General features: G+C 48.3%; 1 long non-coding RNA gene across 1 annotated transcript in view; it reads right to left on the minus strand.

Annotated features, from left to right (window-relative positions):
- LOC147437983 (uncharacterized) overlaps positions 1-21,804 on the minus strand; it is a 44,326-nt gene extending 22,522 nt beyond the window's left edge. Inside the window, exon 1 of the long non-coding RNA XR_015184912.1 lies at positions 21,640-21,804. This is a non-coding gene — a long non-coding RNA (uncharacterized LOC147437983). The remainder of the gene's footprint in view (positions 1-21,639) is intronic.
- Between the last annotated feature and the right edge of the window lie 1,031 nt (positions 21,805-22,835).

The following is a 22,835-nucleotide window of genomic DNA, read 5'->3' on the forward strand; positions in this document are numbered from 1 at the left end:
TTATGAACCAAGCGAAAGACCTTTTGGAAAAGAGTTTTATCCACCCGAGTACTCCACCCTACTGCTCCCCGGTGTTGTTGGTTTTAAAAAAAGACGGATCTTGGAGAATGTGCATTGATTATAGAGCTCTCAATAAAATCACCATCAAGAACAGATTTCCGGTTCCAAGGATCGATAATATTCTTGACCGATTACAGGGATCCTCTTGATTCAGCAGGACCGATTTGAAAAGCGGATATCATTAGATCCGAATCGCACCAAGAGATGTCTATAAGACAGCTTTTCGGACGAGCTTCGGTTTATAGGAATTTTTGGTGATGCCTTTTGGCCTAAGCAATGCTCCAGCGACTTTCAACCGAATGATGGATAGGATTTTCAGAGAGTACAAATCTTTTGTTGGCACTTTCTTTGATGACATTATAGTCTTCTCCAAGGATGAGGCAGAACATAGACACCATCTGCTACAGGTCTTTAAGGCATTGCGAGATCACAAGTTAGTAATCAATGCCAAGAAGAGTGAATTTTTTCTTACCGAAGATACACTTTTTGGGACACATCGTCTCAGCAGCAGGAGTACAGATGGACCCGGCCAACATTGAGACTATACCGCGATGCTTTTAGTGACGCCGGGGCATAAAAAAACCCAATGTAGTGTGTAACCTTGTATTTCGACCAGGATACTTAGAACAGCTCATTGCTGCTGCTTCGCACGCCATCGCTCCCCCCCCCCCCCCCCCCCCCCCCCCCCTTCCAGCACTGCCTACTACTCCCCCCCAGCGCTGCCCACTGCTCCCTCCCCGCTGCCCTTGCTGCCTCGCTGCTTGCCTACCTGATAGCCCAGCTTGCCCTCGCGCTGCCTGCCTGCCCGCCTCTGCAGCCCGCTGCCCACCTGCCCGCCCGCCTGCTGCTTGCCCCTCCTGCCCTGCCGCCCCTGTCACCCCCTCCTGCTGCCGCCAACGCTCCCATTTGCCTCAGCCCGCTACCCCCCCTCCCCCCCCCGGTCTGCTCGCCCGCTTGGTTTCCACCCCGACAACCCCGCAACTCGGCCCATTCAGTTTCATTCTTGGGGCTTTCTGCGCCGGATTGCAACATCCTCCCATCGTCATCTTCTTACGACACAGCAGTAGAAACAGATGGAGGCTCCAGCTTCGCCACAGAGGGACTCGCCAGAAGCCCCCTCGCCCGACCCCACTGAGCCCACCATTCGATTTGCTCTGTCCGCCGACAGAGCAAGCGAGCCTTGCCGCAGAGGTAGAGCGATTGTAGGCGACCTCAGTCATCTGCAAGATTCTCGGCACCCGACCTAGCAGAGGAGAGCTGCGAGACCTTCTCCAGGCCCACCTTCTCGTAGAGGTGGGCAAGATCTTGGATGTCCAGATTCTCGAACGGGGTTACTATCAGATCGAGTTCGAGACCTCCGAGATGGCGTCCAAGGTCATAGCTATGAGTCCACTGGCCATTCGAGCATCACGCGCCCACTTTCGACAGTGGCGACATGGTTTTGACCCGGCCTCAGATGTTCTAGTAGAGGAGGCAGACATCCCCATCTCAGTTTGCTTTTCGGGTTTACGGAGGGAGTACTTACCACTTCTTTCTAGGATTGGGTCTATCCTGGAGACACCTCGTACGGCAGCATCGGTAGCTGCCAAGGCGGCAGGCATCCCCTCAGTTCGAGTTTTGGTCAAAGATACCCACACACTCCCGAAGGTTATCCTTCTGCCTCGGGTGAGTGGGGGTTGGTTTAGACAGAGTGTGGAGTACTCGGGCCTCCCAAAACAGTGCTTCATTTGCCGACAGATGGGCCATCTCGTGAAGGCTTGTCCACGTATGAGGCCGAGACCTGCACCACAGCCTCAGCCCCAGCCTGCCAGGGCTGGCCCGCAGCCACAGCCAGCGGCACAGCGCACACATGTAGAGCCACCCTCCGAGCCTGGGGCTTCAGCGGAGGAGTGGTGGCAGCAAGCCCGTGGCCGACGACGCCAGGGGCCACAGCGTCAGCCTGGCACTCAGAGTGGCCCTCAGGTGCCTACTCAACAGCAGTGGGTTCCCACGGGGAACCGCTTTGGTCCTCTTGAGCAGGAGGAGATCCCTGCGCCAGCCCCCACCTCCGCTTCACTCTCGACAGCCGCTCCCCCCCCCCAGAGTTCCCCCCTTCTCCCTCATCCTCCCCCCCGCCTTCTGCTCCCGACGCCCCTTTACCTCTGTCACCCCATCCCGCCCCTCTTCTTCTCCGCTCCCCCCTGCCCCTTCTCCTCCCCCTTCTGCTCCAGTTTCACAGTCGACTCAGGAGACAGGTCCCTCTTCGGCGGCTAGGAGATCTCTTGGCAGTGCCTTTGCCACGAGTCGCCTAGCACGAGAGGGTCAGCCCTTCTTGCGGCCCCCTTTGCAGATTCAGAAATTTTCCCTTGCAGCTATCCCTCATGGTCTGATGAGCATTGACATCCGACGCCGCTGGTACTTCTTCGACTACGGGTTCACTTGTTTTTTCGGCGATTCCGCAACAGACCATGAGGCAGCCTGCTTCAGGGTCCATGTTTTGTTCCTCGCCGCTAGGGGGACAGAGGCCTTGGACTCAGCAGTTGGTTTCTCCTTCCCCCTCTGTGGTAGGGCCGAGACAGAGTGGTCCCTCAACTCAGTGGTGGGATGGTTGCATACACAGGTCCTAGAGTTCTCTCACCACATGGAAGAACTTGGAGTTACAGATTTGCTGTAGACTTTGTGGCCATTGGCCAAGTTTGCGGTGACACCCCCAGACTCAGCAGGATGTAGGCACATTGTGGTGTACTTCTTTGCTGATACGCAGTGTTTGCCTTGCTATGTATACATTCATGAGGACTCCTGGACAGAGGAGGTTGCTTTACGCACGGCTCGCTCTGCTTGGGCTTGGGCTTGGGCTAGACACTCACTGCAGTCACGCCTATCTAGAGGACGCTCGGATGCGGATTACTCCCCATCCAAGCCAGCCTCGAAGATAGCCCGTCTTGCTGTTGTGGCAGCATCTGTTCTCTCTCGCTCCCCATGAGGATCGTCTCATGGAACGTGCACGGACTAGGTGGGCCCCAGTTTCAACGATAGCGAGAGTGTTTTAATTATTTGTTGCATCATTGGTAGATAAAGTATGGACGATAGGATGGCGTGTCCTTGTGCGCATTGAAAGCATCAGATCTTTCCAAAACAAAAAATTTACGACCAAGACATACGCAATCACGGTCTCTTTCTGATAGAGCAAGTACAAGACATGCGTTATCGATCTCATGGTCTAGAGATTGAAGGTCAAAGTCCGCAAGTAGATATTGCTCCAACTTCATCCCAGAGATGAAGATTTTCAAACAAGCAACCATCGACTGAGTCCTCCCAACTAATACCTGAAGCGGCATTTCACGAAGTAGAGATGGAGCAGATGTTCTTACCATCCAAATGCATGTATTTGTGTCTGTGGTCGATGAAGTTGCAGTTGTTGGGGTGGTCCATAGCAGGTGGATGTTCTTCTTCGAGCCGATTGCGTCAGGAGCTTCAGCGTTGCCTTGTGGGAGGAGAGATTGATCTCCTTATGCTTCAGGAGCACCATCTGTGTGAGAGCCACATTCGGTGATGTGGTCAGATTTTGCGTGGACGATATGATACCTTTTGATCAACTGCTCTTGGACCTAGAGGCATCCAGGGTGGGGTATGTATGACTATTACGGACTCATTGCAGCAGGCCATGGTGGGCAGAGGGATTATTGTCCCAGGCAGGGCTCAGTGGATTACTATGCAGGTTCAGGGTGGCCTTGTGGGCTTCCTGAACATCTATGCGCCCAGTGTGGCGAGTGCTCGTGCAGAGTTTTGGTCACAGATTGTTGAGTCTTTGCCGCAGGCCGTTCATTTGTGTATAGGAGGGGACTTCAACATGTTGGAGGACCCTTCTGACAGGATTGGTGGCAGCCATGCTACTGTGCATGGAGTCGAGTTGGTAGCTTGGGAGAGACTGTGTATGACTTTGAGGGTCTCGGATACATGGCAGCAGCACTCTGGTTTTGTGAGGCCCCCAGACAGTCTTGCCTTCTCTAGATCGGACCGCGGAGTGGGAGGAGTGAATCTATTGCTGATAGATCGCTTCTACACTAGTGACCACTTCAGCGACTTGGGGGGATCAATGGGCATCCTGACAAGGACATCCTTCTCGGACCATGCACCAGTGATCCTCACAGTGGCAGACAGGCAGAGGAGTGGGAGCGCGATGCTTCGCATCCCAGAGAGGGTCTTGTTGGACTCAGCACTCAGAGAGAGGGTAGAGGCTCTTTGGACAGAGGGCATGGACAGCCAGTTTTCACCTGCAGACAGAGTGGCCTCAGGCCTAGCTCAGCTTAGCCACTTTCTTCTTCAGGAGTCTCTGGCTCGCCGAGCTGCAGAGAGAGAGGAGGAGCAGCGTCTCAGACGAGGCATTGCTTCACTACAGAGGATGCAGGAGCACCATGTAGACAGTCCATGGGTGGAGGAGCAGTTACAGCAGGCTCGACAGGAGCTTGCTAGCACAGAGGAGAGGCGTCATGAGTTTGCCTTTCATCGACAGGCATCTCACTGGACTCAGCAGGGTGACAGAGTGACTGGTGTTTTTTTTGAGACAGTGGGACCTCGGCACGCGAAGGGACCTCGGCACTCGCATGCCAAGGTCATTCAGTTGAGGAGGCCCGATGGGTGAGTTGCTTGTGAGTCCGAGGATATGCGTGCAGTTGCTATTGACTTTTACCGTGAGTTACTCTCGACTGAGCCTCAGTCAGAGCGGCAGGATGCATGCAGGGAGCAGGTTTGGGCACAGATGCCATGTCTTGTGACAGAGGAGATGCGCCAGAGGCTAGAGATGCCACTTCAACTTGAGGAGCTGCACACGACTCTTAGGGCCCTCCCTCGTGGTAGCTGTCCAGGTGAGGATGGGTTGACTCCCAGCTTTTTCTTGGAGTATTGGGACCTGCTTGGCCCAGATCTTTGTAGTGCTTTTTAGTACATTTTGCACACAAGAGTGATGCCTCACAGCATGAGTGAGGGCCTGATCTACCTCATTCCCAAGGAGGGTGGCTCCTTGGATGAGATTCGACAATGGCGCCCCATCACCATCCTCAACTCAGCCTACAAAATTCTTGCCAAGGCTCTGAGTTTGAGGATTCAGCCACTTTTAGAGAGCCTTATACATGGGACTCAGATGGGTTTTTTCAAGGAACGCAGTATCCTTGACAACATCTTTACTTTCTGGGAGGCTTCTACCCTGGCACAGCTCCGTGGTGAGGACCTTGTGATTCTTCTTCTCGATTTTGAGAAGGCATACGAGAGAGTTGACTGGGACTTTCTAGAGGGCACTCTACGCAGGATGGGCTTCTCAGATGCTTGGATCAAAGGGGTGTCAGCTTTGTACAGACAGGCTCACAGTCAGGTGCTTTTGGCAGGAGGGAGAGGTGAGCGCTTCATGCTCACACGCTCGGTCAGACAGGGTTGTCCTCTTGCCCCCTTCCTCTTTCTGTTCTATGCGGAGGCGATGAGCAGATTTTTGGTGTCACAGCAAGTTGGTCTTCGGGGCTTAGCACTCCCTATTCGGGGAGATGAGCTACTTGACGCTGAGTTTGCCAATGACTCAGCCTTGTACTTAGATGGCCAGGAGGCCAATCTTCACAGATGTGAGCAGGCTTTGGAGACCTTCTGTTGTGCATCGGGCGCACCGATCAACTGGAGAAAGACAGTGGCTTTCTCGGTTGGTAGTGCTCCTGTGCCAGATTGGATGCCAGGAGAGGGTTTCAGGTGGATTCCCCCAGGGACTGCAGTTCGATACTTGGGTTGTCAGGTTCGTTTGGACTTGTCTCCCGAGGAGCAGATTGCCCCTCTTCTCCTGTCCATCAGGAGAAAGCTGTTACATTGGAGCTCAGCACGACTTTCGTTGGCTAGTAGAGTAGTAGTTGCCAACCAGGTGCTGTTGGCGACTATGTGGTACATCACTTCCTGCAAGATCTTCTCGAGTTCTTGTATCAACCAGGTAGAGAGGCTGATCAGGAACTTTCTTTGGTCAGGACGTGACACTCAGATAGCCCAAGCCAAGGTGGCTTGGTCGGTCATCACGCTTCCTTGTTCTTAGGGAGGGCTTGGGATCATTGATCCAGCACAGCAGAGCAGAGCCCTTCTTGGGAAGTTCATAGTCAGAGGCCTTCTTCCAGGTAAGGAGCCCTGGAAGGAGTTCTTGTTGCAGAGGCTTCGAGCCAGAGTGCCTCAGTCAGGAGGCCCTTGGCAACCTTCGACCAGATGGATCTTTACAAAGATGCGGCGAGTTGGTTTGAGCAGGAGACTAGAGGACCGCTTCACTGTGAGTTTGCTTCAATCTTGGGAGCTCTTACGGCGTGGCTTGGAGCAGGGACAGCCGACGTGCACGGAGGAGCGCCTACGGCAGCCCCTCGTCTGGAACCCCATGGTTAGCACTCAGAGAGGCCACTTGGTTGGTAGCCGGCCTCATGTTTCCTGGGGTCCCATGGCACCAGGTCCAGCGCGCTCTCTAGGTGACTGGCTAGAGTTCACAGGTTTGTCAGAGGAGGTGCAGGGTTTCCAGCTACAGGGCATGAGAGGGGTGCAGAGCATGTGTCAGGACATCTCAGAGTCAGTTCCAGCTGAGTGGCTAACGCCTCTCGAGCCAGTAGCACCCCGGTGGATGGGAGCCTTCACACGACTGGAGGTTCTCATTTCAGTCAGGGCCTGCTCAAAGACTGTCCCAGCCCTGTTCTTCAAGCTTCAGGGTGGGGGACGATTACAGCGAGTTGCAGTAGAGGCCCCGCAGGTAGCAGAGTGCTGTTTATAGAGGATCCGAGTTGTGGGCATCTGTGGGAGGACTTGCGTCATAGACCCTGACCCAGCAGCTCTTGAGACTGGACACTGGAGGCTATGGGCTTGGGAGTGTTGTCCACTGGCACGAGTACAGTGGGATCCTGGTGAGTGGTTATGGAGGGACCCCTTCTCTTCTGCAGACCACCCAGGAGTCCCCTTCTTTCAGTACACTGTCCGGCTTGGACGTCATATACTTGCAGCACAGAGAGAGGCCCGCCCCGCTGCAACACGTCATTGGCAGGAGGAGGGCCTCATAGTCGAGTTCTTGGCAGCCTTTTGGTAGAGGCTGTGGGACTCCAGACAGCCGAGGCGCGTCACTTTGTTTCAGTGGCTGGTTGCACACAGAGCTATAGCAGTAGGGAGCTGGCTTGTGCATAGTGGTCTCTCGGCCGCATGTGCAGCCTGCGACTTGTTGATGGAGAGTCAGCGCCATTGTCTTTGGGACTGTCCCTCGGCCCAGCAGGTGTGGCTACGAGTTCTTCGGCTGATGCCTACTCTCTCCACGGCTAGACACTACACTTGGGGGGCAGCGGCTTGGTCCACTCTCACGGGCCCGGCACTTCAGTTTGAGCTATCTTCCACCAGCAGGATGATAGTGATACAGGGGGGGCGACCTACACTCTAGCCTGCTACAGAGCTTACTCCACATGAGTGGTGCAATGAGAGAGAGGAGTGTTGGGAGCTCATGAGTGGCCTGACACTTTGGTTCATCTGGTGGGCCCGCTGTTTCCGCATTTTTGAGGCTCGCTCTGTGCCACCAGCAGAGACTGTTCGTGACTTTTGGCTAGAGCTGATCCATACTCTCAGAGGACAGCTTGAGGGACTACAAGGCAGCTCCGACTGCATGCGGGAGCGCCCCGAGGCTTTCCTTCGACTCTGGCGCCCTGGGCCTTTCTACACCATTGTCCAAGGGGTGCTCAGATGGCACTACCGACCACCTGTGTGGCTCTTCCCTCCTCTCATCTCTTGATTTAGCCTCATTGTATATATGTTGTTCTTTCATTGGGAAAGTCTCCCCACCATGTTTGTTGTAGCCCTCTCTTGCAGAGGTGGTTGTAGCCCTACGGGCAGTTTTCATTAACTAATAGAAGGATCTTTTTCTCGAAAAAAAAAACATTGAGACTATACGTGATTGGCCCGATTTGAAGAATGTCCATGAAGTTAGAAGCCTTTTGGGCTTATGTTCTTACTACCGGCGGTTCATTAGAAAGTTTGCAGAGGTCGCTTCCCCTTTGCATATTCTGACACAGAAAGGAGTCTCTTTCTTGTGGGGACCCACAGAGGTGACTGCCTTTCAGACTTTGAAAGAGAAATTGACTACAGGACCAGTTTTGGCTTTGCCGGATTTGCAAAAGTCATTCAAAGTATATCGTGATGCTTGTGGTCGTAGTCTGGGTGCGGTCTTAATGCAAGAAGGCCATGTCATTGCCTATGAGAGCCGATTGTTCTCAGTGGCGACATTACCTACTCGGAGCCGATTTTACGATCTTCACTGATCATCGGAGTTTACGCTACTTCTTGTCACAAAAGCAGCTTTCAGAAAAGCAGATACGGTGGGCTAACATTTTGTCACAGTTTCACTTCTAGATTGTCCATGTACAAGGACAAAAGAACTTGGTGGCAGATGCATTGTCCCGGAAGCCGTTAGTCTTGGCTATTCCCGCGATTCATCATAGAAGCTTCGAGGACATGGTCGATCAGTACGCCACAGGTCTAGATTTTTCGGATCTATTCACACAAATACAGAATGGGGAGGTAGTAGCGGGATATTCCATACGGGATGGCTACTTGTGAAGAAAACGATGTTGTGCATTACACGCCGTTGAGGGAAAAGGTTCTAACTGAATGCCATTCTCCACCGTTTACGGGTCAACGTAGCATCGACACCACCTTGAAAGGTGTGGAGCATTACTTCTTTTGGCCGAGACTCAAGAAGGATGTGGACGACTTTGTACGCGGTTGCTTGGTATGCCACAAGGTCAAGTTTGACAGGAATAAAGCACGCGGATTGTTACAGCCTTTACCATTCCCACTTGCCCCTGGGAAAGTATTGCTATGCATTTCATTTTTGATCTCCCGAAGACATAGAGTGGGCACGATGGTATCTGGAGTGTTATTGACAGATTTAGCAAGCAAGCTCATTTCATTCCAATGAAGAAAACAAGGAAGCAAGATCATTTAGCGAGAATGTTCATTGCCCAGATATTCAGATTGCATGGCATGCCTGAGACAATAGTCTCTGACAGAGATCCCCGATTCACGAGTTTGTTTTGGAAGGCTATTTGGGAGAACATTGGCACACGATTGTAGTTCTCGTCATCTTTCCACCGGCAGACAGATGTGCAGTCTGAGATTGCAAATTCAATCGTACTGGATTTATTGAAGTCTTACATTTCTTATCAGAAGACTCAATGGGAAATTTTTTGCCCTTGGTGGAATTTGCCTATAATAACACGATCCGCTCTTCGATAGGGAAGGCGCCATTTGAGATTATTGAAGGTGCTACGAAGGTTCCACACTTCCTAAGCACGAAAGATAAGATTTTTGAAGCCGACCAGTACACGAGGGACTTGGACATTGCTTTTGCCAAGGTCCGGGAGGCTTTAGCAAAATCTCAGGAAAGACACAAGAAGACAGCATTTGAAATTAAAGGAAGACGACTGGGTGCTCTTACATTTTGAGAAGGCACGCCTAAGAAAGAAAAAGGGAAAGGAGCGGCTTTTTCCAAAGCTTAGCATGAGATACTATGGACCTTTCCAGATAAAAGAAAAGATAAATGATGTCTACTTTAGACTCGAGCTGCCCGATACTTGGACAATTCACAATGCTTTTCATGTGAGTCTCTTGAAGCCTTTTAAAGGCAATGTGCCCAATGATGGGGAGCCAAATGAGCAACCCAAAGTGGAGGAAAGCGAGGAGATCCTCGTTCCAGAACACATATTGGAAAATAAAGATAGAAAGATTAAAGGTAAAGTGATTAGGCAGTTCTTGGTTAAATTCAAGAACTATCCTGCATTGGGTGCGAAGTGGATGGAGGAGGAGGACCTAGCAGATACTCCTCAGATTTTGGAACTTTACCTTGAAGCATTCTGTTTAGTATAGTCTACTCCAATAGAACCCCGATTTCAGCATGGGTGAATCTAGTGCAGCGGGCTTGCACAAGAGGGGAGTCACTCCCCTACTTTGTCAACAGATTACCCCGATTTTTGATATAGAGTCATTGATGTCCCTTCGGGTTTCACGGATACTGCTGGGCTGATAGTATTCTGTTATATGACTTTATGAACTGAAATTCCCGAAAATAAAAATGATACTGATTGATTTGTACTTGACTTGTTTGAGCGCAGGAACGGAAAGACGAAATGACTGCAACATTTCAGTCTCATAAATCTCTATAGACATGATTGCAATACGGATTAGTTAATCGGGCATCTGTGAGGTCCCGACTGGATCTAGATGCGATTACTAAATACGTTGCCGATTAATCATGGTCTGAGATTTGGAATCAATTTGAATGTGATTTGTCATGTGAGGTCCTGTGATGTGAAGTGATGTGACTATCGATTGGTACATGTGCTAGATGTGTCTTGTCTAGTGCGTCGGTACTAGTAGTCAGTGTCTACTAAGACAGTTTATGGCCTCTGTCTATTTTTGCAGGCATTATCGAGGACGATTACAATTCTTTCAAGAGGGGGGGATGTAACAAACTGATGACGTGGCAATGCCCACGCGCGCGCGCACACACACACACACACAAATGAATGCTGACATGGCAGTCAGTACGGAGGCCCGAAAAATGCGATGTATTATGCGTTGACTAAACACTGACATGGCAGCCCGGATTTTACAACGCAAATTACGTTGATGACGTGACAGTCTGTACGTTGTACGGAATTTGTGCTGGCTGATTTTTCTGGCAGCTTTTGGGACAATTTCTTATGAGTTAAAAGCTTTTGAGTTTAAAGATTTTTGGGGCTCTGCTTTTGGGCATCCCTTGTACTTATAAATAAGTGGGCCAGGCCTCACTTCTCAGAGCATCTGGACGCACAGTCAAAGAGTGAGTGCCTGCCTACTCTCTCTTGTACTTTGAACACAGATTAATATAAAAAGAAATACCGAAAGGGGCACCAGTCTTTGGGGCCAATACCTCTGGGCACGGAACTACGCCGGGCCGTGTCATCTTTGTGAACTATTTTGAAGTGAATCTCTGTTGTGTCGCGGTAGAATCTTGACTTGGGGTGTCCAAGTTTGTTACGCTTCTTTAGAGCAGACACTAGACAGCCGCAGGAGCTACTACCACAGCAGAGCCCACATTCTCCTCACACCAGAGGCACGCTAATCGACCAAACGACAGAGCTAGGGAGTTCCAGACGCCCGCGACTGCGGAGGACTACATAGCATCGACGGAGGTTGCACCAGAGGATCGGATCACTTTGGCCTGACATGCACAACACCCGGTTAGACTACTGACCATGTAAGAGATTGATGAGATCCGCCAACGATCAATGATGGATCTCCTGTGATATAGCCCTTTTTGAGGGTACACCCACATTGTGTAACTTTCTGGTCTCATAAGTCACTTTGGCCTTTTGAAGACGTTATATAACATTTCATTTCATCATCATCTCTCTCTCTCTCTCTCTCTCTCTCTCTCTCTCTCTCTCTCTCTCTCTCTCTCTCTCTCTCTCTCTCTATGAGGGACAACATCAGGAAGGAAATGCACACGAACGCCGAGAGCTACAGGAACTCCATGTATGGAGACATGATGAGAGAACTAAGGAAAGAGATCCGGGGGATACAGAATGAGGAAATTCAGACCATGAAAACGGAATTACGAAACCTAATCAAGGCCGAAGTAAATGTAACAGAATGCGTTATGCAAAAGAAACTCGATGAGGCAGTAGCAAATTTTGAAGCATGGAGAACAAATATGGAAAAGCACATGGAGGAAAAAGATGCAATAATCGAGGAGCTAAAAGGAGAACTTGCGGCTTGCAAATCCGCAACTAAGGAGAAGGGAGACGACCAACCTTCGGTGCTGAAGGAGCTCGAGGACATGAAGGACCAGATGAAAGCTCTACGGGAAGGAGATGAACAGAAATGGAAAACGGCATCTTCATGGGCGGAACGTCTTGTTAAAACACAAGAAAAGGTTGATGAAGCAGAGAAATGGATTGAGGATGCGAAGAAAGGGAAGGCCCAAATGCCTGAGACCACACCTACTTCCACCATTATTAATATGACCATTGAGGAAGAGCAGAAAAGGAAGACTCGAGCTCTGCATGTGCGGGTCACAGGAGTCAAGGACAAAGAGAATGTAGATGAAGAGGTGATGGAACTGCTACAACGCATGGGCATCATAGAGCCTACTCACACAAGTGCATGGAGAGTGGGCAACAAAGGAGTCGATGAGAAGGGAAACGTAAAGGATAGGGCACTTATTCTCCGCTTCCCGAATATAGAAATAAGGAAAGAATTTCTAAAGAAGAGGCCAACTCTTAAGAAAACCGGTATTTTCCTGGGAGATGACCTTACATTGGCACAAGTGGCACACATGCAAGAGTTGATGCCAGAGATCAGGGCAGCAAGAGAAAAGGGGAAAATCGCCTTTTATAGAGGAGGGAAAGTAGTGGTTCTGGAAAAGCGCTCATCATGACGGTGCGAGACCTATGGGGCGACGCTCCGGATAGCGGCTTGGAATTGTAATGGGTCATAAAGGCTAGATGTAGGTGCCTTTGAAGACAGCTTTAGAGACAGAGACATAGTTTTCTACTCAGAGACACACCAGATACCGGGACACCTTATGCCACATGTGAAGGGGTATTTATGGGAAACAGCGGGTCGACATGACAAGAGAACTCTACGAGGTAGCCTGGGTTCAGGAGGAGTAGCAGTCTTATTTAAAGAGGAGCTGAAACCACTACTACAAATTATCAATAAAGATGAACAAGCAAGGTATGCCGAGACAGGTAGATTTCTATATATCGCTATATGCTACTTCCCTCCAAGTACATCAGTCTACTCCGCACCTAAAGGACAATCCCCTTTCTCCATATTGAATAATGACATATGGGAGTTCTCTAGAGATGAAGACATCCTTCTCATAGGAGACTTTAATGCCAGAACGGCCAACTCTCAAGCAGTATTCTATGATACTTCTGAGGAAATGCTCAGAGAAGTGGATTTATCACAGGAGGGGCTTACTAGAAACTCACAGGATAAAGAACACACTGAATATGGGAGACATCTCATGGAGATGGCAACTACACATGGTTTGGCCATACTTAATGGTCTAGAGAATTTCCCTTTATCTGGGGGATTCACATGCTTCCCGCACAGGCATGGGGCCAGTACAGTGGATTATGTCATGACTTCACCAAGCTTTATTTCTAGTATCGAGGACTTTAAGGTGGGACCCAGACCCGTTGGAATTGCAGTGGATCATGCTCTCTTGACCTTATCAATCTCCTTCCAATACAATGCCTCTCAAGTACAAAGGAAGAAGACACACACAAGATATACTTTCACGCCAGAGACTGATTCAGTCTATGTGGAAAAGATCTATAATAGGATGTGGGCAGCCGAGCCAGTATATACTGTAGAGGAGATTACTTCTCAGCTAACAGAGATACTACATGGAGCAGCACAAGAGGCATACCCACATACTCAGCCTGATCAGAAGAGAGGATCTGGGAACATGCCCCAAAACAGTTGGTACGACGAGGAATGCAGAGAGACGAGAACCCAGGTCCAGAAAGAGCTTACACTTGGGATCATCACATATAAGCAGTCCCGGATTTCTCTTCGGCGTATAGTACGTCGCAAGAAAAGGGCATTTTTAGCCAAACTAAAGAAGGATTTATATCAGCTCTTCTTGAGTCAGGACTCACATGAGGCCTGGCGCTTATTTCACAAGCACTCACTGCCTCCGACGATTACTTCTCCTGAGATCTGGGGTCAATATGTAACATCATTATATATGGTAGCTGGACAGCCTCCATTACCAGATCCGCTAGAGCCATGCCCTGCTACTAGTAATTTCTTTACTATGGAAATGGTGGAAAAAGCCATCGATAAGATGAAGACAAGAAGAGCATATGCTCATGATGGTTTAGTAGCAGAACATCTGATCCATGCCAAGGATCTACTTTCAGAAGTCCTTGCTCGTCTGTTTAATCGGGTCATGTGTGAAGGACTACCTGAATCTTGGAAATTATCTACTATCGTACCTATTTTCAAGTCAGGGGATCCTATGATACCCGGGAACTACCGTACCATTATGGTGGGTCACACACTGACCCGACTGTATGCATCCATTCTGGAACAGAAATTGAGTAGATGGGCAAAGAATGAAGGCATAAGGGCAACAGGACAAGCTGGATTCAGGAGGGGTTATTCCACTTTAGATCATATTCTGACGCTTAGAGCCATTATTGAGGAAGGAAGAGCAAGCGGGAAAAGGATGTATTGTTGCTTTGTGGATTTTGGGAAAGCTTTTGATACAATACCAAGGGCCAGATTGATGCGCAGAATGCAAGAGTTAGGGGTCCCCAAAGAGATTATCTGGGGGATCATGGCCTTATACGGGTCAGTAACTGGTTATGTCCGACATTGTTCATTCCACCGTTGGAGTAAAGCAGGGATGCCCACTGTCCCCTACTTTATTTGGTATGTATATAGATGAGGTATCAGATTACATTGATAGAGAGGGTGACAGAGGTGCTCAACTTGCAGGGTCATGGATCCCTTTGTTGTTGTATGCAGATGATATTGTATTGATAGCAGAATCACCAGATGGAATGCAGAGGCAGTTAGATGCATTACATAAATTTGTGGAGGACAACGGACTGTCAGTAAATTTGGGTAAAACCAAAGTTATGGTGTTTAATACCACACCGCAGTGGGTTAGGAGATCGGCACCTACATTTGCATATGGCCAGGATACAGTAGAGTACACAGATGCATACACATACCTTGGTGTGGTATTTACAGGACCGAACCTTACTCTTAAGAAAGCAGCGGATGCTAGATTGTCCAGAGCCTCTGCGGCCTTGGGAGGGTTGGAGAGGATGTGTTCACAAGTGCAGTTTCAGGAACCACGAACGAAACTTTGGCTCTTTGATACTGTGGTCGCTTCGGCTATGCTTTATGGGGTCCAGATTTGGGGACCATCTGTGGATCAGGATAATTGGAAGTCAATGGAGAGACCTTTGGTATCTATGATTAGGCCTCCGTACCACACGCGATTACCCGAGCGGAACTAGCCGCCCCTCCGATAGAAATTAAAGCTCTTACCAGATCAGTGTCCTTTATACATGGTTTGTGGGATACAAATAATTGCCGATATACTAGATTGGCCCTCGAATCCTCTCGACAATTAGCAATGAAAGGAGATACATCTTGCTGGTATGCGCAACTGTCCTCGTGGTTTCAGAGACACGCGTTCAGTATGGAAAGATAACCCCCCTTCCAATACTCTCTTGAGGCTCCATCACTGGCAATCACACGAACGGAGATTAATAAAATCATCCGCCAAGATCTTATACAGCTGGACACTAAGAGGACATGGGTAGACCCTACACAAGAATTGGGCACGAAGATGGCCGACTACAAAGAAAACTTCCTACAACTATCTGAAGATGGATTTGTAATTCGCCCGAGCTACATGGATACCCACCTGTCTCATGGTTTGAGATGTGCTATTGGTCAGATTCGTACATCCTCACACCAGCTGGAAATTGAATTTGGCAGATTTAGGGGAATCCCACCTGAGAGCAGAATTTGCAAGTTATGCGGAATGGAGCCGGAGACAAAATTACACTACATATGCCATTGCACCGTATGCTATGAGATACGTGGGCGTTTCCATTGCCTTTTCAAAGAAGGCTTTGGACCTCTAGATAAAGTCATGCAATACCAGGATCAAATATGCTTAGGCATGTACCTATTGGAACTACATCGGCGCAGGGATAATCTAATGAGAAGACAAAGAGCACTACAGCCTCAGAGGCAGATCACAGATTTCTTCGGATCGAGAGAAGCAGGAATGGAAGGAGAAGCAAGAGGCCAGCAGCGAGCACAAAGGAGTACCCACATTCATACCAAAGGCACCCTCATTGACAGGGCGATTGAGCTTAGGAAATCGAGATGACCACGACCGAGATGCAGAAGCACACTTCACCGGAGGAGACTACAACAAAGGATTAGAAGCATTCTAGCCAGACACCCAGAATGCTCCTAAGAAGTTTATTTAATACTTTGTATTTAGTTTTCACATTTATTTTCACACTTTCACACTTTTCACACTTAGTACTTTAGTACTAAGGTACCCAGACATTGTAACAGATTCACCACTTTTGTATCAGTTTGGTCTCATAGGTCATCCTGGCCTTTTGAAGACGTTAATATAACATTTCATTTTCTCTCTCTCTCTCTCTCTCTCTCTCTCTCTCTCTCTCTCTCTCTCTCTCTCTCAGGATAAATGCTGAGAGAAGTGGATTTATCACAGAGGGGGCTTACTAGAAACTCACAGGATAAAGAACACACTGAATATGGGAGACACCTCATGGAGATCGCAACTATACATGGTTTGGCCATACTTAATGGTCTAGAGAATTTCCCGTTATCTGGGGGATTCACATGCTTCCCGCATAGGCATGGGGCCAATACAGTGGACTATGTCATGACTTCACCAAGCTTTATTTCTAGTATCAAGGACTTCAAGGTGGGACCCAGACCAGTTCGGATTGCAGTGGATCATGCTCTCTTGACCTTATCAATCTCCTTCCAATACAATGCCTCTCAAGTACAAAGGAAGAAGACACACACAAGATATACTTTCACGCCACAAACTGATTTAGTCTATGTGAAAAAGATCTATAATATGATGTGGGCAGCCGAGCCAGTATATACTGTAGAGGAGATTACTTCTCACAACAGAGATACTACATGGAGCAGCACAAGAGGCATACCCACATACTCAACCTGATCAGAAGAGAGGATCTGGGAATCGGCCTCAAAACAGTTGGTATGACGAGGAATGCAGAGAGACGAGAACCCAGGTCCAGAAAGAGCTTACACTTGGGATCATCACATATAAGCAGTCCCGGATTTCTCTTCGGCGTATAGTACGTCGCAAGAAAAGGGCATTTTTAGCCAAACTAAAGAAGGATTTATATCAGCTCTTCTTGAGTCAGGACTCACATGAGGCCTGGCGCTTATTTCACAAGCACTCACTGCCTCCGACGATTACTTCTCCTGAGATCTGGGGTCAATATGTAACATCATTATATATGGTAGCTGGACAGCCTCCATTACCAGATCCGCTAGAGCCATGCCCTGCTACTAGTAATTTCTTTACTATGGAAATGGTGGAAAAAGCCATCGATAAGATGAAGACAAGAAGAGCATATGCTCATGATGGTTTAGTAGCAGAACATCTGATCCATGCCAAGGATCTACTTTCAGAAGTCCTTGCTCGTCTATTTAATCGGGTCATGTGTGAAGGATTACCTGAATCTTGGAAATTATCTACTATCGTACCTATTTTCAAGTCAGGGGATCCTATGATACCCAGGAACTACCGTACCATTATGGTAGGTCACACTTTGACCCGACTGTACGCATCCATTCTGGAACAAAAATTGAGTAGATGCGCAGAGAATGAGGGCATAAGGGCAACAGGACAAGCTGGATTCAGAAGGGGTTATTCCACTTTAAATCATATTCTTACGCTCAGAGCCATTATTGAGGAAGGAAGAGCAAACGGAAGAAGGATGTATTGTTGCTTTGTGGATTTTCGGAAAGCTTTTGATACAGTACCAAGGGCCAGATTGATGCGCAGGATGCAAGAGTTAGGGGTGCCCAATGAGATTATTGGGGGATCATGGCCTTATATGGGTCAGTATAACTGGTTATGTACGTACTCCAGAAGGGGATTCCGACATTGTTCATTCCACCGTTGGAGTAAAGCAGGGATGCCCACTGTCCCCTACTTTATTTGGTATGTACATAGATGAGGTATCAGATTACATCGATAGAGAGGGTGACAGAGGTGCTCAACTTGCAAGGTCATGGATCCCTGTGTTGTTGTATGCAGCTGATATTGTATTGATAGCAGAATCACCAGATGGAATGCAGAGGCAGCTAGATGCATTACATAAATTCGTGGAGGATAGTGGACTGTCGGTAAACTTGGGTAAAACCAAAGTTATGGTGTTTAACACCACACCGTAGTGGCTTAGGAGATCGGCACCTACATTTGCATATGGCCAGGATACAGTAGAGTACACAGATGCATACACATACCTTGGGGTGGTATTTGCAGGACCGAAGATTACTGTTAAGAAAGCAGCGGATGCTAGATTATCCAGAGCCTCTTCGGCTCTGGGAGGGTTGGAGAGGATGTGTTCACAAGTGCAGTTTCAGGAACCACAAACAGAACTTTGGCTCTTTGATAGTGTGGTGGCTTCGACTATGCTTTATGGGGTCCAGATTTGGGGACCATCTGTGGATCAGGATAATTGGAAGTCAATCGAGAGACCTTTGGTATCTATGATTTCTTGAATGATTAGAGCCAAGGCCTCCGTACCACAAGTGATTACCCGAGCGGAACTAGCGGCCCCTCTGATAGAAATTGAAGCTCTTACCAGATCAATGTCCTTTATACATGGTTTGTGGGATACAAATAATTGCCGATATACTAGAAAGGCCCTCGAATCCTCTCGACAATTAGCAATGAAAGGGGATACATCATGTTGGTATGCGCAACTGTCCTCGTGGTTTCAGAGACACGGGTTCAATATGGAAAGATTACCCCCCTTCCAATACTCTCTTGAGGCTCCATCACTGGCAATTACACGAACGGAGATTAATAAAATCATCCGACAGGATCTTATACAGTTGGATACTAAGAGGACATGGGTAGACCCTACACAAGAATTGGGCACGAAGATGGCCGACTACAAAGAAAACTTCCTACAACTATCTGAAGATGGATTTGTGATTCGCCCGAGTTACATGGATACCCACGTGTCTCATGGTTTGAGATGTGCTATTGGTCAGATTCGTAAATCCTCACACCAGCTGGAAATTGAATTTGGCAGATTTAGGGGAATCCCACCTGAAAGCAGAATTTGCATGTTATGCGGAATGGAGCCGGAGACAGAAGTACACTATATATGCCACTGCACAGTATACTATGAGATACGTGGGCGTTTTCATTGCCTCTTTAAAGAAGGCTTTGGTTCTCTAGATAGAATCATGCAATACCAAGATCAAAGATGCTTAGGCTTGTACCTACTGGAACTATATCGGATCAGGGATAATCTAATGAGAAGACAAAGAGCACTATAGCCTCAGAGGCAGATCACTGATTTCTTCGGATCGAGAGAAGCAGGAGTGGAAGGAGAAGCAAGAGGCCAGCAGCCAGCACAAAGGAGTACCCACATTCATACCAAAGGCACCCTAATTGACAGAGCGATTGAGCTTAGGAAATCGAGACGACCACGACCAAGATGCAGAAGCACACTTCACCGGAGGAGACTACAACAAAGGATTAGAAGCATTCTAGCCAGACACCCAGAATGCTCCTAAGAAGTTTACTTAATACTTTGTATTTAGTTTTCACATTTATTTTCACACTTTCACACTTTTCACACTTAGTACTTTAGTACTAAGGTACCCAGACATTGTAACAGATTCACCACTTTTGTATCAGTTTGGTCTCATAGGTCATTCTGGCCTTTTGAAGACGTTAATATAACATTTCATTTCATTTCTCTCTCTCTCTCTCTCTCTCTCTCTCTCTCTCTCTCTCTCTCTCTCTCTCTCTCTTTTTAAAAGGAACCGTCATTTGTGCTAAGTAGCACCCATTCAAGCAAGGAGAGAAGCAAAGATTTCTGGAAGTGTAAAGTCTAGATCTTGTCACCATTTCAATACCGCTGCACTTGACACCTCTAGTTTACTCTTTGCTTGGAAAGCCGTTACGGCTCATCTTTCATGGCATGGCAGACAACAGCCCAACAGGAATTCGCTACGGATAGAAAGCATTCACTGGAGTAGGGCATTCTCTCTTACTCTTGTTGACAGGTTGCCACGCCAGGCATGCTTCCCTCCTTGTCATGGCATACGCACGGTGGATGATGTGGTTAACACGTCTAGGAATATGCTTCGTTTTCCTCAGGCAGCTGCACATTTTGGTTTGGGCGTGCATTATCATCAGATTTGAGCGTGGTGGAGCACATGCTGGCTGCTTTCCTGCGCATTCCTCCATTGGCCAATGGAGGCCGTATGTCCGATTGGACTTTATGGGACACACCTTTTGTTGCCATTTTTGCCCGCAACAGTTATGCTTCTCCTGCATGAGTCTTGACTGGCTGACAATTGTAATGCGCTATGGTCTTTGCATAAATTTAATCAATGGTAGAGAAAGGCTCTTATTGCAATCTGGAAGAGTCATTTGCCTCTGAAGGAACATCTGTTTCTATGGTGACTTTTTGTTGGGAGTTCTCCCTAGTGTGCGTCACATTAGCTCTTCTCGTTGTGTCAGATGTTCAGGCCTGTGATGAGACTCTCAGTCATCTACTTTGGGATTGTCGCTTCACCAGGGCCTTCCTTCACCGCATATCAGCCAGTATGCGCCTCCGTTTTCCCTCCGCAGTTTTCCACAAACAGTTTTGGGCTTTTGGCATTCACCCAACTTCCCTTCAACGATTTGCGATCTTCTTCACGTGGGTCATCTTTTGGTCTCTATGGTTAATTGTGGAGCCAATGCAATTTTCGAATGTTCCATCAGTATGCAAATCCCTTTCCTTTGTTCAAGATTTCACTTAGGCAATCCTTACATTTTGCCCTTGATGTAGAGGACATATCCCCGGATATCCTTCAGCTCTCCTATATATGCTTTTAGGGCCTTCACATTACGGAACACTTCTATAAAATGATTTACAAAGGGGTGTGTGTGTATGTGTGTGTGTGTGTGTGTGTGTGTGTGTGTGTGAGAGAGAGAGAGAGAGAGAGAGAGAGAGAGATCTAGCACCTGAGAAAACGAGGGATTGCATGTTCCTAGATCATCCCCTTCCTAAGCATGGTCCACTCCCTCTCGTGAGCCTATTCCACGTAGTGCCTTTCCCCCCTCTTCAACCATGCTACTCTCTCCTCTGCCCTCTCAATCTTCCTCTCAGTTCTCATCTCACACACACAAAAAGGATTTCTGTCGAGTGAAAACAGTTGACAACCGCTGCAAAGAAGCAAGAAAGGAAGTTATCTTGTTGAAAACACAGATCCCAAACAATATCACCTCGTCCTAAAGAAACAGTTGAAAAAAGGGTGGGTGCAGACAATCTGCGTCCAAACAAAGAGCCTGCAGGCATTCTACAAGGGAACAGCTTGCCATTCTATCGCCTGAGACATTTTACCTTTTCCTAATTACATCAATGCTCTGGTGTGGCTATTACATGCAAAGCGAACACGGTAACACAGCTAGCAAATCAGGAACTATCCCCTCTTGACAAGCTTGATGATCAAAAAGCTCTTCTGAGGCTTGTCCTTGGGGATTAGAATGCCTTCAAGATACTATCATTGATACAATGTAGAGGGCCTCTTAAAGGCAGGGCAAGATCCACAACTCATATAAACATAGGAAGAAAAAGACACATTCATGAAACAGATATAATTACACATAATGGAAACTACAGAGAACAACAGAAATTGATTCAACAAAACACAAATCCGAAAGCTTTCTAGTAAGTCAATTTGTCAAAACATCTAAGAACTTTTACAGTAAAGAGGAATGGAGTGAACCTGTTCTAAAAGATGCCCTTCCCTCTCTGTCTTGCACCAATTTAACCTGTTTTTCAGCATCCTCTTCATTCCCATCTGTTTGATACTCGAAACTAGCATCTTGATCAGCCAATTGTTCTAGAACCAAGAAAAATTAGTAAGAGAACAGAACTAGAAATTTCTGAATGTTACTGAACTAAGACACTTGATAAGTCAGTCACGTCTCTCTCTCTCTCTCTCTGCCCCCCCCCCCCCCCCCCCCCCCCCCCCCCCCTGCTCGCTTTGCTCTCTCCCACTGCCCCTATCCCCCGTTCCCTCTGTCCCGTTGCCGCTGCCCCCACCCCTTGCTCTCTCGCTGCCCCCCCCCCCCCCCCCCCCCCCCGCCCCCCCAAACGCACGCACACGCCTCCCCTGGCGCTCCGCTCCCTCCTGCTCTACCTGCAACCCCCCAACCGAGCGCTAACCTAACGCGTAGAGAGAGAAAGAGGGGGGGGGGGGGGGGGGGGGGGGGGGGGGTAGAGAGAGAAAGAGGGGAAAAATTGCATAGAGAGAGAAAGAGGAAAAAAAAAGTGGCGTAAAGAGAGCGGGAGGGAAAATCCCATGGAGAGAGAAAAAAACAAAAATAAAAAAGAGAGATAAATAGCGTAGAGAGAGAAAGGAGAGAGTCTCTGCTTGCATAGAGAGAGAGAGAGAGAGAGAGAGAGAGAGAGAGAGAGAGAGAGAGAGAGTTTAACGTCTATGAAAGGCCGAAGTCGGCCTATGAGACAAATCAAAGTACATGAGGTGGGTGTCCTCTATGTAAAGGATAAAAGGTACAAAAGTAAAGGTGACTATCCTGTATGATGACTGGGGGAGGAAAGTGAATCAAGGGCGTGGATGGAGCTCCAAAACTGAGGAAAAGATGTAATCCTATATGCTGGGGTAGAATGTACAATCATAAGATGAAATGATGTCCTATCTCCGGCTCCATCCAGTACCATAATCAGGGTGTAGTACACGATGCATGGGCGGGTAGGGTGTGAACAGTCCTCGTAAGATGGTTGCTGGATCTGCAAAAGCCCGGAGGCATCTATCCTCCAAAGATCTGTAATAGTGCTCCTGGATCTCGCTCTGATGTAGGCAAGGCACCCTACATCCATGGGGACGTGGGCATCTGCGAGCTCGGGCCTCCCCAGCCTGCTGTAGAGTCACTCCTGTTTGGATGGTCGGAGGTGGTG

The sequence above is a fragment of the Adiantum capillus-veneris genome, chromosome 17 (genome assembly GCF_014529385.1).
Source record: "Adiantum capillus-veneris isolate H3 chromosome 17, ASM1452938v2, whole genome shotgun sequence".
Taxonomy (NCBI): domain Eukaryota; kingdom Viridiplantae; phylum Streptophyta; class Polypodiopsida; order Polypodiales; family Pteridaceae; genus Adiantum; species Adiantum capillus-veneris.